Source organism: Thunnus maccoyii, chromosome 22 (assembly GCF_910596095.1).
Source record: "Thunnus maccoyii chromosome 22, fThuMac1.1, whole genome shotgun sequence".
Lineage (NCBI taxonomy): Eukaryota > Metazoa > Chordata > Actinopteri > Scombriformes > Scombridae > Thunnus > Thunnus maccoyii.
The window spans coordinates 19,122,238-19,137,860 of NC_056554.1; the positions used below are offsets into that span (position 1 = coordinate 19,122,238).

General features: G+C 40.2%; 1 protein-coding gene across 4 annotated transcripts in view; it reads right to left on the reverse strand.

The window, feature by feature from the left end:
* htr2cl1 (5-hydroxytryptamine (serotonin) receptor 2C, G protein-coupled-like 1) overlaps positions 1-15,623 on the reverse strand; it is a 131,298-nt gene that overhangs the window by 115,183 nt on the left and 492 nt on the right. For all 4 annotated transcript variants that reach the window (XR_006093451.1, XM_042400932.1, XM_042400929.1 and 1 more), the window contains exon 2: positions 1,716-1,780. The gene's annotated coding sequence lies outside the window, so the exon portion shown is untranslated. The remainder of the gene's footprint in view (positions 1-1,715; positions 1,781-15,623) is intronic.

Sequence of the window (15,623 nt, forward strand, 5' to 3'; positions counted from 1 at the left end):
TAAAAATGAATAAATGATACCCCTTGAATGAAAGAGTGCTCCAGAGATTCAATATTTCACCTTCATAAGGAAAAGATACACTAGTTTCCTGTAAATCCTGACTTTTAGCTTGGGTCAGCTATCAAATTACTGGATCCTACACTTCCCATAATGCTATTCAACAGCTTAGACCTTACTCGCCTGTTAAATAATGATGCTTTTCAAACTCAAACTCAGGTTTTCTGTTGAAGTCACCGAGCCCGAGCAGATATAACCCTGACGACAATACCGGGGTCATTTTCTCAGACTTGGAAAAAAGTTCCATTCAGAGTCAGTGAAGACGTTATACGACTCTTTTCACAAGCTAAATAGTAACTCCAGTGACTGGTACATTGAATGTGCCCTTTAAAATATACCAAGTGTCCCTTTCAAGCATGTAGTTTGTATATGATATAAGTATTTGGCAGAACGCTTTCAGGTAATGAGTTATAACCTTCCCTCTCCCTCGTTCTACTTATGATGATTGGGATGACTCTTGTGCCAATTCATAAACCTGAGTATCACTTCTACTGCAGCTGTGAAAGGAGTCAAACCCCTGGAGATTTTTTTGTGTATTTGTGTGTGTGTGATGCTGAGAGTTTATTACAACAAAACATGGCATCCCTTCATCCTGCAGATACCATGTTCTGCACACAGCTGCCCTCATGTAATATAATGTGATATATGATGTGTACACACTCGCACACACACTCTTTCTGCACACATATGTTCATTTTGACAGATGGCAGCTGGTATATAACTTTCTGTTCTCCCTGTGATCCTGAAACTACACCGAGTCAATCATCACATGCAGCCAAATATTGATATCAATCTCTATCAAAGCAATATCAATCCCATTTACTGGGAATTTACAGCCAAGACCAGTCGTTTGCCAAAGTGAGCTAGTTAGTGCTCATTGGTTTCTGCACAAAGACATAGACATTGATCTCATTCCAACAGAATCCATCAATAAACTTGTTAGGATGCACACACACACATGTTCAGAAACATTTGCAGTTTGCATTGCGTCATGATCCCAGAAACAATTAGCATTCAGTGAAAAACAATCCATAACGTCTTGAAGTAAATGTTCACTGATCATTCACATTTAACAAGCACATTCAATTGCTAGAATATTTTCCGTGACATACATTTTATATTTTCCTTTTCCTCGCTAAATCTTATTGGTTTTACACTGCGTCTGCTGATCTGACCGATTAGCCTGAAAAACAAAGCAAAACACATCTACGGTCTTGTTTTTCTGGCAGCGAAATGGAAAAAAAAAAAGCTAAAATTGCTATATAATTGTAATTTCAATCATGCTATGCACAAAAATACAAAGGAATTAAACTTTTTAGGCAGTTGAGAACACCCACTTTGTCATTATCAGACAGGACACGTTGACAGAGCAGGATATCCAGCCTCGCAGTGCGTGACGGATACAGCACGGCGAGTTGACGGACCAACCACCGTATCTGAATTCCAATAATCACGACTCAACCTTAACTTCATGCAAATGAGGTCGCAATGCAGCCCGCTCACGCAATCCAGATCAAACCAGGCAGTGCTGATCAAATATGACTCAAGATTCTGTTACCGCATCGCCTATTTTACGCCTCAAATGTTTTCAGAAACATACTTTAGCGAACTGTTTAGCTGTAAATTGAAAGAGCTTGTACTCATAGTACGTCACCCACCTGCTGGAGCGTTCAGTAGTCCGTTGCGTCCAGATGCGTCCTCGTCGGCGTCTCTGTGTCTGCACCTTTAAAAGAGAACAGTGCAATTTCCTGCAATTAGTTTAATGCTGTGAAAGTTCCTGGCCCACCTCATCGTAATTACCTGCTCTACTGAGGAAGGCTAGCAGGGTGGCTTCAGTTTCTCTTCTTGTGCATGAGACCCACATTGAGTGAAGAGCTGATAAAACCACCATGGAGGATGAGTGTCTCAAAACACATAAATAAAAGTGGCTATAAAGTAGTGGTGATATCATTTTGGGTGGGGGAGAAAGAGCCAGCAATAGCGTATTCATCAATGGGCTGAATGTGCAGATGTCAATGACCATTATGTTGCATTGAGTGTGTGTGTGTGTGTGTGTGTGTGTGTGTGTGTGTGTGTGTGCTCATAGCTATTGAGATGAGGTATTGGATTCCATTTACAGTAGCTGGTCTCAGTGGAAGCACACAAGCTAACGAGCTTCAATATGCCTCTCTCACGCTCGCTATCTGTCCGGCTGTCTTTGTCTCTCTCTCTCTCTCTCACCTTGTGCGGTGGTAATAAATCGCCGTTATCACAGCTTGAGTTAATCGTCACACCTCTAATCAGCGATCCGTCTGTGTGATGTTGCAGTTACTCTCCGGGCAACGGTTTGAAATCAATAAAAACTATTTAAGCAAACTGAAACATCAATGACACCGAAGTGCTGAATTCAAAACCACACAATAGAGACACACATAACAGCGGTCAAGACAGACACGAGCCCCGCTTGGTATCTTAGAAATTGCCCGGCTTACTCTGAGTGTTATTAGACGAGGTTCAGAAGAAGATGTGGTAAAAAGATTTTATAAAAAATAATGTCTTTGAGTCCAGTCGGCTATGTTTTTGGCTGACAGAGACGCGTAAACAATCTTGCCATCATGGATCAGAGGGTCAGTAGCTATCATGCACAGATAATGACTTAATATAAAAGGTAGGTGACACGTACTCATCATCACTTCTGTCAGAGCTGTTTGGCTGCAGATGAAGGTCTTTTTCACTACAAGAAGGTTCCAAATGTTCTGTTTAGTACATGTTGCTGTGGTTGATACCTCAAGGAGAACATAATGATCCTCAAAGACGCCTTTGAACTGCACGTCTTTAACTTCTCGGAAGACAAACTTTGACCTTACTTTGCACAAAAACTCTAAACTAATAACCATCACCTCCTTCTGTCTCTCGGATGCATGTACACAAACACACACATATTAGGTCACACACACACTCACTCTCACATCAGTAAGTGCATTACAGTCTCTGACATACAAACATTTGCGTGATCTCAGGGCTAAACAAACAGAGATTTGTATTGACTAAAAATACCTCCGGGAAACTGGTGTGTCCATGTGTGTGATCACTCATGCGTGTGTGCAGGTCTTACTAGCACAGAGGATCACACAGACGAAAAGACTTGAAAATAACCTACATATTCCTCTGGTAAAAGCGGCGATCATAACTGGAACGTCTTCATAATTGGGGTTTAATTTAATGAAGGAGGTAGGAAGTGTTGAAAGAAAGTAAAGTGAAAGGAGTTTATTTAGTATTAAAGTCTTAAATTGTCCAAATTTAATGATCTATAACATTACTTATACCTGAAATATATCAAAAATCCTGCAGTTAACCCTTTAAATCCTCAATTTTCATGTCTTGTCTTAATGGTTGTTAAGATTCAACCCACAGTAGCATCAAACACATCAAAGTAGGGCAGCAACTAATGATTATTTTCTCAGTTCACTGATTTAGCTATAAAATGTCAGAAAATAGTCAAAATAATCAGAATTTACCAGAGTCAAAGGTCTTCAGAAGTCCAAAATCCAAAGATGTTCATTTTACTATGATGTACGACAAAGAAAATCATCTGCAAAGTCATTTCAGAATCATTTGTGAAGTTGAAAACAGCTATCGTGTCGATCAACTAATCGATTAATCGACTAATGGTTGCAGCTCTACATCTTAATAAACCTTAAATATGCCTTTTCTGAAGGTAACTGGAAGAAGGAAGAGAGAGAGAGAAAACGAGAGAGAGAGCTCTTTCGAAACAATAAGAATACATCTGCGACTCGGTGTGTCACACCTCCTCCGTCCTCGTCGTGTGCCACCATCACAGTCTGCTAGTCCGCTACAGCACATTACACTTTGAATGAAAGGGAGATAGACACACAGTGGGGACTTCCATATGGAGAGGAAGAGAGAGAGAGAGAGAGAGAGATGGATATATAAACACAGAGAAAGTGAGACAGAGAAAGTGCTGTTATCTGCGACAACACACACACACATATCCAGCGACACACACACAACATGAATAACTCGGGGAACAGAAGGAAAGGGAAGACTGATGACTTTACGCTCTGTCGGTCTCAGAGGCTGTAACCGTCTCCGCGGTGACGAGTTAAGGTAAAAGGTCAAACTCGTTCCTCTCCATTGATTCTCTAACCGGAGAGCTCATCGCCTGCTATCACACGTCCTTCCACTTTACACTCCGACATCACTCATCAGCCCTCTCAGCCCGAACACACTCCGACGGCACGGATGATAAACAGTGACGAAACTCAGAAAATAACCAAAACAGCAGGAAGTGACTCAGATTTCATGTAACCTTTTGATTTATGCTCTATTACACGACTCCCGTCTCTTCTTTTTCTTCTTCCCTTCTTTTTCGTTTCCACTTGTTAACTTCTTTTTCATCCATCCGCTAACTACTAGTGTGCTGTCTGTTCCTGTTTGCTGTCACTTTTCGCTGCATCAACTTCTTCTTTGCAGTTTGTTTTCAAGCTGTTCTCGTCTTTACTTGTATCGACCCTCTCAGCCGGTAAACAGGTGTGTGTCCATCCAATTCTGTGTGTACTTTAAGCAATTTTTCAACATATCAGCCAAACAAAATCCAAAAAAAAAGCTTCTTCTGTCAACTATTGTTATCTAAATATCCTCCACAATCGAAAATTGCAAGATCAGGTGAGGCACAATGGCGTAAAAACGCAATCTTTGCAAAAGGAATGACTGTAAATGTATATAAAACATCACTGACACCCTGAAATGATTCTGCAGATGATCAGAATTCAACCCACGTTGGTCTGAAAAGTCTCAAAGTGCTGTATCAGTGAATTATTTCATCTCATTCATGTGCGGTGGGGTGCGTGTGGAGGAGGGGGAGCCAGCTGGAAATCAGTCTGCATCGCCACAGTACATCTCTCTCAACTGACTCAGCCGAAGAGGGACCCTGATGCTCATGCTCTGTGGGCCAAATCATGCCAAAGCCTGTTAAAGCCTGAAAAACTGTTTTGGCGTATACCGTACCTAGTGTGCAACTTTCATTGGAATGAACGAGGCACCGTCTGGGAATGTGGTGATAAGTTCATGGTTTTTTCATCGGTTTTAGGTTTTATACAGTACAAAGCATCTCATTTAGCTTTATGTCACCTTCTGAACCGCCACAGTCTGACCTAGTTGACTCTAAAAAGAGCACAATAACATTCAGAAGGTGGCCATTGCAATTTGTATTGTTGCTTTTTTTTTGGTGTTACACTTCACCTCTTATTGTCACCTGTGAAAGGCTTTTTTTTAAAGAATTAGCCCAAGCAGCACAAGCTTTCTTGAGGGTTTTCTATGAAAAATGTGTATAATATTCTATAGTACTTGATCTGTTGAAAGGAGAGTTGAACAGGATTTAAACAGCCTTGCCAGCATAAACAAAAAACTAAACTTTTAATGCTGCAAAGACTATTTACAACAGATTTTTCCTGCAGCTAAGCCCAGCTGCCCCCAGGACAAAAATACATTTAGGATACCTGACTGACCGGTAAGTCTTAACAAATTAAGGCGTTTTGTTGCTGCTTCCCTCCTTTGTGTGCAATTTTTTTTGGCTGGACCAGAACAGACGTACATGTGTGGTTGTCCGTGAGTGAGTAATGAATCGGCGCAAACGGTTTTCTATTACATCATCAGGGGGTGTTTAGAGCGCTTCCACTCATAGCCCTATTTGCACAGGACTTCATGTGATTTAGAAATTAAACTACACTACAAAGCAGATGAATAGAAACTCTACTGGTTTCTGCATTTTTCCAGTCCCTCTTCTTTCTCATCTCCCTGAGCTGCTTTCCATCTGAATCTCTCCACCTCTCTTCTCTCCTTCATGCTCCTCATCATTCCTGTCATCTTCTCCTGTTCCTCTCTTCCTTCCCTCTCATAAGCATTCAGTTCACACTCCGCTCCCATCTCTGCCGTCCTTCTCCCTGCTCCACCGCTGTCAATCATCTATTTCTTCATTGATTCCTGAATCTTTCTCCTCATTATTTCCATCCTAACCCTGTCTTTTCTCCACTAATCTTCCTTCCTCCAGCGGTTGGTCCGCTCTGATGAAACCAAAGCATCTGTTACGGCTAAACTAGAAGATTTTGATGGAGGATTTGAGGCCATACCTGAAGGAGAACAAATATAAATACCTTCAAGTCTTCTGCTGCAGGTGACTCAAAAAATGTGGAAAATTAGGTCACTAAATTGGTAAAAAAAAAAAAAAAAAAAAGTATTTTTTAAGCAATTTGATTAAAAAAGTAAACAGGCAATTAAATTTTTATAATCCAGTTCAAACATGAAGGTCAGGCTCTAATTTCCATCACTGGTTGACAGCAGCTGCTGGCAGTCTGCTGGGGACAAAGGCCTCTAACCTGTTTTTAATAGGCTTCTTCACAGTTGGAAAGGTTTCACCAGATCAGCACAGAAGGCACTCATCTTAATGTTTGCAATCAATCACCACAACACAGTGAGGGCAGGAAGTATCAAATGTTTTAATGCATACCTGGCAAGATGTTTTCAATGGTTCAGTGACCAGACACAAGCTGGGCTTGTGTTTTATTGCATCTGTGCGGATACATGGAAAAAATATGAGCAGTTCTTTAGAAGCACTGCTCAGTCATACACCTTATAGGCCCTAACAGGCCCTAGAGGAAGATATGGATTTACTGTTCGCCTACAAGAATATGAGTGGATGTTGCTAAACCACACAGCTGTGAATGAGCCAGTCATTGTAAAGCGTAAATGAAACAACTGATGCAAATCAGCTAATACAGACATAACAGCGGTAAAGAAAAGTAGTTTTAGTTCCCTGACTGTAACTATATAACCCAACCTTTACTATAGCTGCCATTCATTAGAAAGAATAACTAATTTTTGAACTGTCAAAAGATATTGTAAAACATACATTTTCCTGCATTTACCTGCACAGAGCAGGAATTCAAAGGCAATTTGGTCAAGAGGTATTAAAGAATATTAGTTGTGTATGCACGAATAATGTGTTCTGAGGAAATATGAAAAACATCCACATTTTTGCAGTAAACAGTTCTTGCTGACATTAGTAACTTCATGTCTCTATTGTACATCACTACTGCAGACAGTAGTTATCACTGCAGACGTCCCTCTTTCTGAATTCATCCTGCACTGTGGACACTTTTCTGTTGGATATGGAGCCAAATACAAGAGTAATTAAGACATTTATGGTGAAAAGTTGGCCTGAGCTGCTGAGTCGTCCAGAAATACTGCAAGGGCAAACAATGCAGCTTTGCGTATCTGTGGGGTTGAGTGTCTTTTATTAGGAGGGGGACGTCAAGGTGTTTAGTGTACAGAACTATGGAACATGTTATCTAAGAGATGTATAGAGAGGGTTGAAAGGGCACAGTGTTTTTTAATTCTGTGTAATTGGAAGAGCAGGGACAAGCAAGAGGCAGGGGTCAGTCGGTAAACGTGGAGAGACTCACATGCCTGCAGGTTTGAGGAAGCAATGCTCCGAGTGGATTTACTGTTGATTTATGGGGCAAAACCATAAACTGTAAACAAAGATGGGATGTAGCGAGGTGTGACGTCACCCGTTGGTTTGCATTGGAGCCGGTTTGAAGCCCAGAGTTGCAGCTTATGGTCGACGCCATCTTTTCCATTTGAAGCCACGACTTTCCAAATAAGTGAGTGCAGGGAGTTGGCTTTCATGCTCTGGAAACACACAAATTCTAGCTTACTGGGAACATCGAGCAGTGCACACGTTTGTTTTTCGTGCTAATACGACAGGTACTGTCATCATCCGGGGAGAGGAGCTGTCAACTACGGTCTGGAACAGGCTCACTTAAGGTGGACTGACCTTTAAGGTGGACCAGCTATTCTCATTTTAGTTCTATTCTATTCTAATTCCTCCAACCTTTCATGCTCTCGAAACACGCCCCACTACCTCGGACCGAAGTGTAAGTTAGCTTACTAGGAACACAGAGTGGGGCACACTTTGGCTAACGCTAGCTACTTTCAATGCCCACACTGCAGACATCAAAGCTACAATAAGTCTTCAAACCTCATTAACAGAGCAATAATTTCCAAAATGACCACCAGAACACTTATTAGAGAGCCTGAAGAAATGTTTAAGTTAGTATTTCTGGAGAGAAGTTGACGCTTTTTGAATGAGAGTCAAGTGGAGCCAGCATCTAGTGGCCGTCGGTGGCATTGCACTTTATGGTGCTTCCACATTGGCTTCAGCCTCAAGCCGTTGTAGTTGTAGCTTTGGCAAAACACAGCATTCAATTTTAATGTGATTTTTTTCACCAAAAATCAAGATAATGAGTATCAAATACTCACTAACTGTAGGCTTTAAAAGTTGCCTCTGAAATGTTTAAGCCGCTTTTGTCGTAGACGATGGCTGATAGTTAGCTATCCAAAAGTGGACAATAAACCTGAATGTGGAGCCTAGAACCACAAAAAACTTTGCAAAATGTCCAAAGAAGTTGTATGAAAAAATAATGTAAATCAATGATACACTTACTACCCTTTTCAGGCTTTCAATTGCATCTCAAAGTCTTCATTAGCGAAAGTAGCGAGCCAAGTTGTCGTCAACGGTTACAGTACATTACTGTAGTTCCATTTGCTGATGAAGACCATGAGATGTGTTTGAAAGCTGTGAAAAAGCTAGTGAGAAGTAACAAATCTAGCAAGAGAAAGAGTTTCTTATGCTGCAGAAGTGGTTTGATAAGTTTCTGTAGATGTTTCGATGTGTTGTGACATGCGTTTCAATGTTCAAAAGACAAATTTTCTTCTCTGTTGTTCTTCAAAGGCCTTTCAGAACTTAAAATCCATTCTTCTGTTCCCTCAACTCTTTCATCTCTCCATCAGTCTCTTCCCTTCCTCCCCCTCATCCATCATCGCCTCCTCCACCCAGTTTATATCTCCACCTGTCCACACCTTCATCACTTGAGCCGTTCATTCATTCCTTTACTGAGTCACTCCCCTTTGAATCATAGCTTCGCTGGAATTCCCTCCCTATGCTCGTCCTTCATTTGCCGCTCCCCCTCCTCGATCAGTGATCTCTCAGCAGCGCTGTCGTTACTCACTTCAGTCAGGAGGTATGTGCTGTCTCCCTCCATCATACTAGCTCCTCTCCCGCCGCTCTCACCGTTAAAACTATAATTTTGTTTTTCCGATCTCACGCAGATTTTCTTATCTTGATGGCATGATGACAAAATATATACATAAATGTATTCAATGCAAACCAACAAGAACAGGACACTGTGGACAATAGATGCTTCTTTCTTGCACCTCATTATTTCCACAATCCATCTCTCTGCCTGTCTTTATTCATTCACAACCCCCCTCCCAACCCCCCTTTTCTCGACATCAAACATCCTTCATCTGTTTCATTTTTTATTCCTGGCCTTCACTTCTTCACTTTATCCAATTATTTTGTCATTCTCTCTCATTCTCCTACAAAGGTTATGACTCGCTTTATTGACTTTATTCTCCCCCGTTCCCATTCTCTTTCCCATTTAAAACCCCAGTTTGATATTTGTTCAGCCTTGTATATTCCCACCTGTAGCGATTCAGTTGGGAGAATTCTTCATTTTTTTTGTATAAAATGTGTATTCATGGTTATGACATTTCATCACACCGTCGTCTTTTCTACATTATGCAATTTAAAAGCAGATCTAAGCAGGTGAAGCTGGATGGCAGGTGGGTGAAAAGCAACAGAAATCTCACGGCAGCAGAAAGAAACATCAAGGATGGCAGTCTGAAGATGAGAGAGAGATTAAAGACGTATTACATAGTTAAAAGTGCTTCACTCTGTGTGTGGAAGATGATCAGAAATGAGAACTCTTTAATCTGTTTTTATTATCATTACTATTTTTGCAATATCTTTGTTGCTAAATGTCATTTTTGTATTTCATTTATGATTGCAGGTAATGATTATTTCCATTATCGATTAATCTATAATCGATTAATTAATTATTAGTTATAATAATCTATAATAATCAATTAATTTCTTGCTTGGTCTATAAACTGTTTTGTCCGACCAACAGTCAAAAACCCAAAGATATTCAATTAACTATAACTTAAGATGAAGAAAAGTATTAACCCATAAGAACCCGGACCCATTTCCTCCTTTTTTTTTTGAAATTCTATCTTCAGTGTCAAAGATCTGTAAACTTGTTTTATATCAATTTGTTCAAGAAATGTGGTCAGAACAGGTTAAATGTAATACAGGACGTCTTATTAAAGTATCGCAATTGTTAAATGGGTTGAAACCGAGCTTTAGTAACAAAAAAACAAGCTTTTTAAAATTAGCTAGTTCTGTCACATTTGCTGACCAGGCACACTGCCGCCATTTTGGAAGTGATGTCATGGGTACACAGATTCACACATTGTCACATGACTGCACCAGGATGTTCAGTAGATGTCACTTAGGGACTTTATGAGGTTAAATCAAGGATAAAAGCTGTATAAGGAATTTTCCAGAACATTGAAAGGGTTGGTGACACCTGTGGGTTCTTATTGGTTAAATCCTGACATTTTTTTTCCATTTTAAAGCAATAAAAAAACCCAGCACCATTCTTTTAGCCTGGAATAGTATGACTTTTTGTTTCTTTTCCAGTTTAAAAATGGAAATATTTTGATTTTTTTTAACATTTTTGTACATAGAGGGGTTTAAACTTGACCTGTATTCATTAAAAAATTCAAAAACCACCATTCAAAAATGTTTTTGCATTCTTCACATTCGATAACATTCACTGAAATCATTATTATGGTTGTGTATGTTTTCTTGTTTGAGGTAACATAGGACCATAATACAGTATAATGTGATTGTGAATGTTTTTTCTCCCTGAATAAACCTAAAGAAAACACTCTCACTGTTCTCTAAAAGCTTCAATAGGGGTTAATCACCCATTTATTATTTACTAATAAGGTATTTATGAATGAAAAATAGATTTGTGGTTCCAAAGTTTAATATAAAGACTAATTATGAATCAGACTATTAACAGTATACAAGGGTGAAGCTTAATAAAATGGCTTTAACAAGTAAGTGAACTGTCTGTTAATCCACTAATCAAATGGACTCATAAACTTTCTCCTTTCCTTACTTGACTTATCAAACAACTATTTCAGACCTGCCAACCCTGGGTGAATTTTTTGAGCACCACTTCCGTGACCGAGACGTATGAGATGCAAATCACTGATGTTCCCACAATGAATTATTGTACATATTTTGCAAACATACCCAAAACATCCTTACATTATTTGCATACATGCAGCAGTCGAACAGACAAACATTTGAGGGATACAGTGATATGAAAATTCTTGATACCAATATCAGATTGTTTACAAAAATATGTGCAGATGCTTCTACTGTTAGTTGGTCATTTATGCCTGTTTGTCCATTTGTCTCTTTCACCTGCTTAAACATAGCTTACCAAGGATCTCAGTTTCACTCAGGCTACACACTAACCTCCCACCACTGCTGCATTTATATAGTTTCTATTATTTACAACCTCAAAATAATCAAACCAATTAAGCCAAGCCAATATGATTTTCAGCTAATTTGAAAAGATTATGACAATGTAGCTGTAAAACCCAAACCAGCCTCAACAGACTATTTTGTGGCTACGATGAAATCAATATTTTAGAGCTGGTTAATACAAACTGTTCTCATTATAGGAAGGATATTACTTAATGGTGTGATGACCTAATGACAATACAGGCTGAATATGAACATGAGTAGGCAAAGTTATAGACTGCAGTGCCATCACACACACACACCTAGCAGGCCACAGGCCCATTCTGCCTTTTACACACATGTGTGCACACACACGCCTCCTGGTAACTTTCTAGGTTATTTCTGTTGCACACTTTTTTTTCCATCGTGCCATGATCTGCTCCTCTCATTACGGGTTACGGGTTTGGCTGCAACAATAATTATGAATACACACTATGAAAAGTCTTGTTTTACAATCTGCGACACACAGACTTTGCCACCTTAATTGCATGGTGAACAAACAAGCTAGCTTGCAAATTACATAACGTTAGGCTAACATTATTAATGTCAAATATTTAACCAAAGGTTGGAAGGTCATTGTTGACTTAACTCAACACACAATTTTAACTTTCCACATCCACCCCAGTCTGTGTCTGTTTGCAAAGGAGTTTAAAGAACCGTCCTCACTTGAGGAAATAGCCAGCTGGAGTGAGAAAGGGGAACGAGAGGGATAAAATCAGCGTCATGTTCCTGTCGATTTGTCTCTTGAAACGACATTACGCATTCGTCAATCACGATCATCCCCATTTGATATTTGGATGAAGGCTGGGGGAATGAATCCGGTGCTGTGATTGGTTGAACTCGTCTTCTATTGCTTTTCGGGAGGCTGCGCGCTGCTGCCTCCTGCTGTTAGACTTGAGTACTGCACGTGCACAATTGAACCATGGATGTATGAGTTGAACTCACAGGCGTCACCATGTTTTTGCGTAGTTATGCGTACAGGTTGGCAGGTCTGCTGATGCTTTGTTTGAAGTAACCAGAGAGATAGCCAGAGCTACGACAGACATAAATAACAAATTAAGTGTCATTTTGTCCTCTGCAGCACTTCTATCTGGAGTTACTGAAGCTCCCTTAAACAAACAGTAACCTCTCTCTCTCTCTCCGTCATGTATTAGGATGCAGTCCTACAGCTCGCTTTGACTCTTCCGGAGAAAGAGATTTGTTTGTGTTGAAGGCAAATTTGAAACGCCAGGATTCAATTACCTTTTTGTAAAATTGCTAATAAAGTTATCTGCTTCTAGAGTGTGAAGGTGGGCGGTGCAGGAATGTAGGGGACAAACAAAACAGATAACACTAATCCTCCAAAACAAACCAGAGAGCAAAAGTGAAACAAATGCGAGGCAACAGCACAAGCATGAACATGTCCTGATAAGACGATATATAATTAAAGAGAACACCGAAATCCGTGTATTTGCTGCTCATCATGTCAAATTCAATGTTTTGTTTTAATGCTGGCGTGTTTTTTCACCCCGGTACGGATACAAACAACCCGGGAAGAGCACAGCAAAGGTGTCCTTTTACCAAAGGAGAGTTAGTGAATGAGTGAGTGTGGGTGTATCAAAGACGTCTTTGTACTAAAATCAAAGTTAGAAGAACATGCAGGTAGACAGAGATACAGCAGGAGGCAGACGTGTGGGTGACACAGGCAAGCAAACAGTCCGAACAGCAATGACAGACCGTCCAGGGCGGCTCTGTGATGAAACCGTTGAAAATCTAAATGAAATTAAGAGGATGACTTTGAAGTGAAGCTGACCTGTCCGAAGCACTAATGTAAAGTCATTTATCATCAAGATGTTCACTTTTATCATAATTCTACGCTACAATTTCTGACAGTATGAGGCAAATACTTTGAACCTATGGGAGGTCAAATCAGGACAGGGGAAGAGGAGGAAGAAGAAGAGAAGAGAAGAGATTAAAATTAAGTCATTCTGAGAAATTTGTTCAAATAATTTAGGCTGGTCATACAAAACATTTGACTTAATTTTGCTTGTTATTTTATTCCATATTTACAAATACTTTCCTCATCAAAAATCTGTGTGGCAAAGAATGAAATGGAGGAAAAATGCTAATATTGGATGAGATGGTGGATAAACTGATAGTTTCCATCTCAAACAAAGACGTTTTTGGTCAGTATTTTAAAGGGGAAATATGCTGTTCAGGACTTTCTGTTATTTTTACTGTTATGATACTGGATAGCTATATTAAACATGGTCAAATGTCAAAAACTTGAGGTGAACATATGTAAAAATGCTTCCTGAGACCTAATTGTTGCATTTGTACCTCTTCTTCCTCCTTGTGAAGACGTCAGATTGTTGGTGCATGCCCACAAATGGCATTTGCTGCTAAGGTTGTTGCTAAGGTTGTTGCTAAGGTTGTTGCTAAGGTTGTTTACGGGTTGTTCACGTTGTCCACTCACATATTTCATATTGGACTCAGGCTCAAACATGTACGGATGTAATTAAGAAGTTTCCATTTCGAGTCAAAGACGAGAAAAAGAAGTGAGATCTACTATTGTTAGTTTACGTAGCATCCTGAGCCAGCAAAACTCTGCTGAGGGGCATCTTCTAGGAGCTGTCCAATCAGAACAGAGTGGGCTCATCAGGAGGCGGGCCTTAAAGAGACAGCAGCTAAAACAACCTGTTTCAGACAGAGGCTGAACTGAGGGGCTGCATAAAGGGCCAGTATAAGATAAATATACATATAAACATGATACATCCCCTTTAAATTATTATTTCTCCTTCTTGCACAAGTGATATCAGTCGATTCCAGGTGTTCATATCAAACGTTTAAAGTATTTTTAATGAAAAACCACACCGTGTATGATTTTATCTCCAGACTGTGAACACCAACCAGCCCAGACTGGAATAGATTGGACACAACACGGTCGACTCGGTCGCCACAGTCAGATCATAACTCTAATCAGCCCAGCAATCATAATGTGTGTAGTAAATATGTCTGATGAAAGGCTCTCTTTCCGCTTTCTGTATGCATTTGTGTGTGTGTGTATGAGAGAAAGAGAGAGAGACCGTTGGACACAACCCAAGATGGAGGTCATACAGCACACCGATGACTTAATTCTTCTGTGGCCAAGTATGCAGCGTCGTATTGTGTGTGTTTGTGTGTCACACTTCCTTCAGCGAGGGAGCAGAGCAAACACATTCCTAAATCTCTCAGATTAGAGCGAGAGAGAGTGGATTTGACTGTGCTTATCAACGGCAGAACAAAGGAAATGTGAGTGAGTGTTTTACACCTACACAGACAAACACACACACAATCTTATACACACAAGGTATGGATGACTGACCGGTTCAGTGAAGGTGTCTTGGGGAAAGTTGTTTTACCTGCTCCTGTGCTTTTTAGACAGGTTGAATCAGACTCTGGTTTGTTTTTTTGCCCTTGGTGCCAATTTATTTGGGCAGATCTGAACGCAGCAATCATCTTGGACGAACCAAAACAACCATATTGAGACCCTTTGAGGAAGTTGGGTCACAAATGAACTCTGGAGCGGTTTGATTGCGGTGGGAACGTCATTCAACCTCGATCTGACCCAACTACTAGGCGTACTCTGCAAGTTAGAGCTAAATGTCTCCTTTAGATAGGTGTACTTTGCATACTGGGGCCAGTTGTGCTTTGCATACTGGGATGCGGATGAAGGAAATCAACAGTTGCTAGCCAGAGAGCTGAGTGAGCGTTCTCTCGTAGGTTTTAATGATGCATTTAGGTTCGCTTGGATTCTTCCCTGCGTGAAAAGAAACCAAACCAAGGGGAAAATACACCAATTCATCCACTGATTCAGACCAGAGCAAATAAACTATAGGTTTGAAAACACCCTGAGTTGATGCTTAACCAAAGCCGCTGGTAATATGGCTCGAGTAGTCGTGATAATGAAGCTCTACCCTCTGTATTTTTGCAATGAGGGGAAAACATTGGAAGAATAAATGGAAAGGAAATGTAGGGCTGTAGGAAATGAGCGGTTTCTTCTTTGTAAACATGTTGTTGAAAGGTCATGAGTGGAAAATGTGGA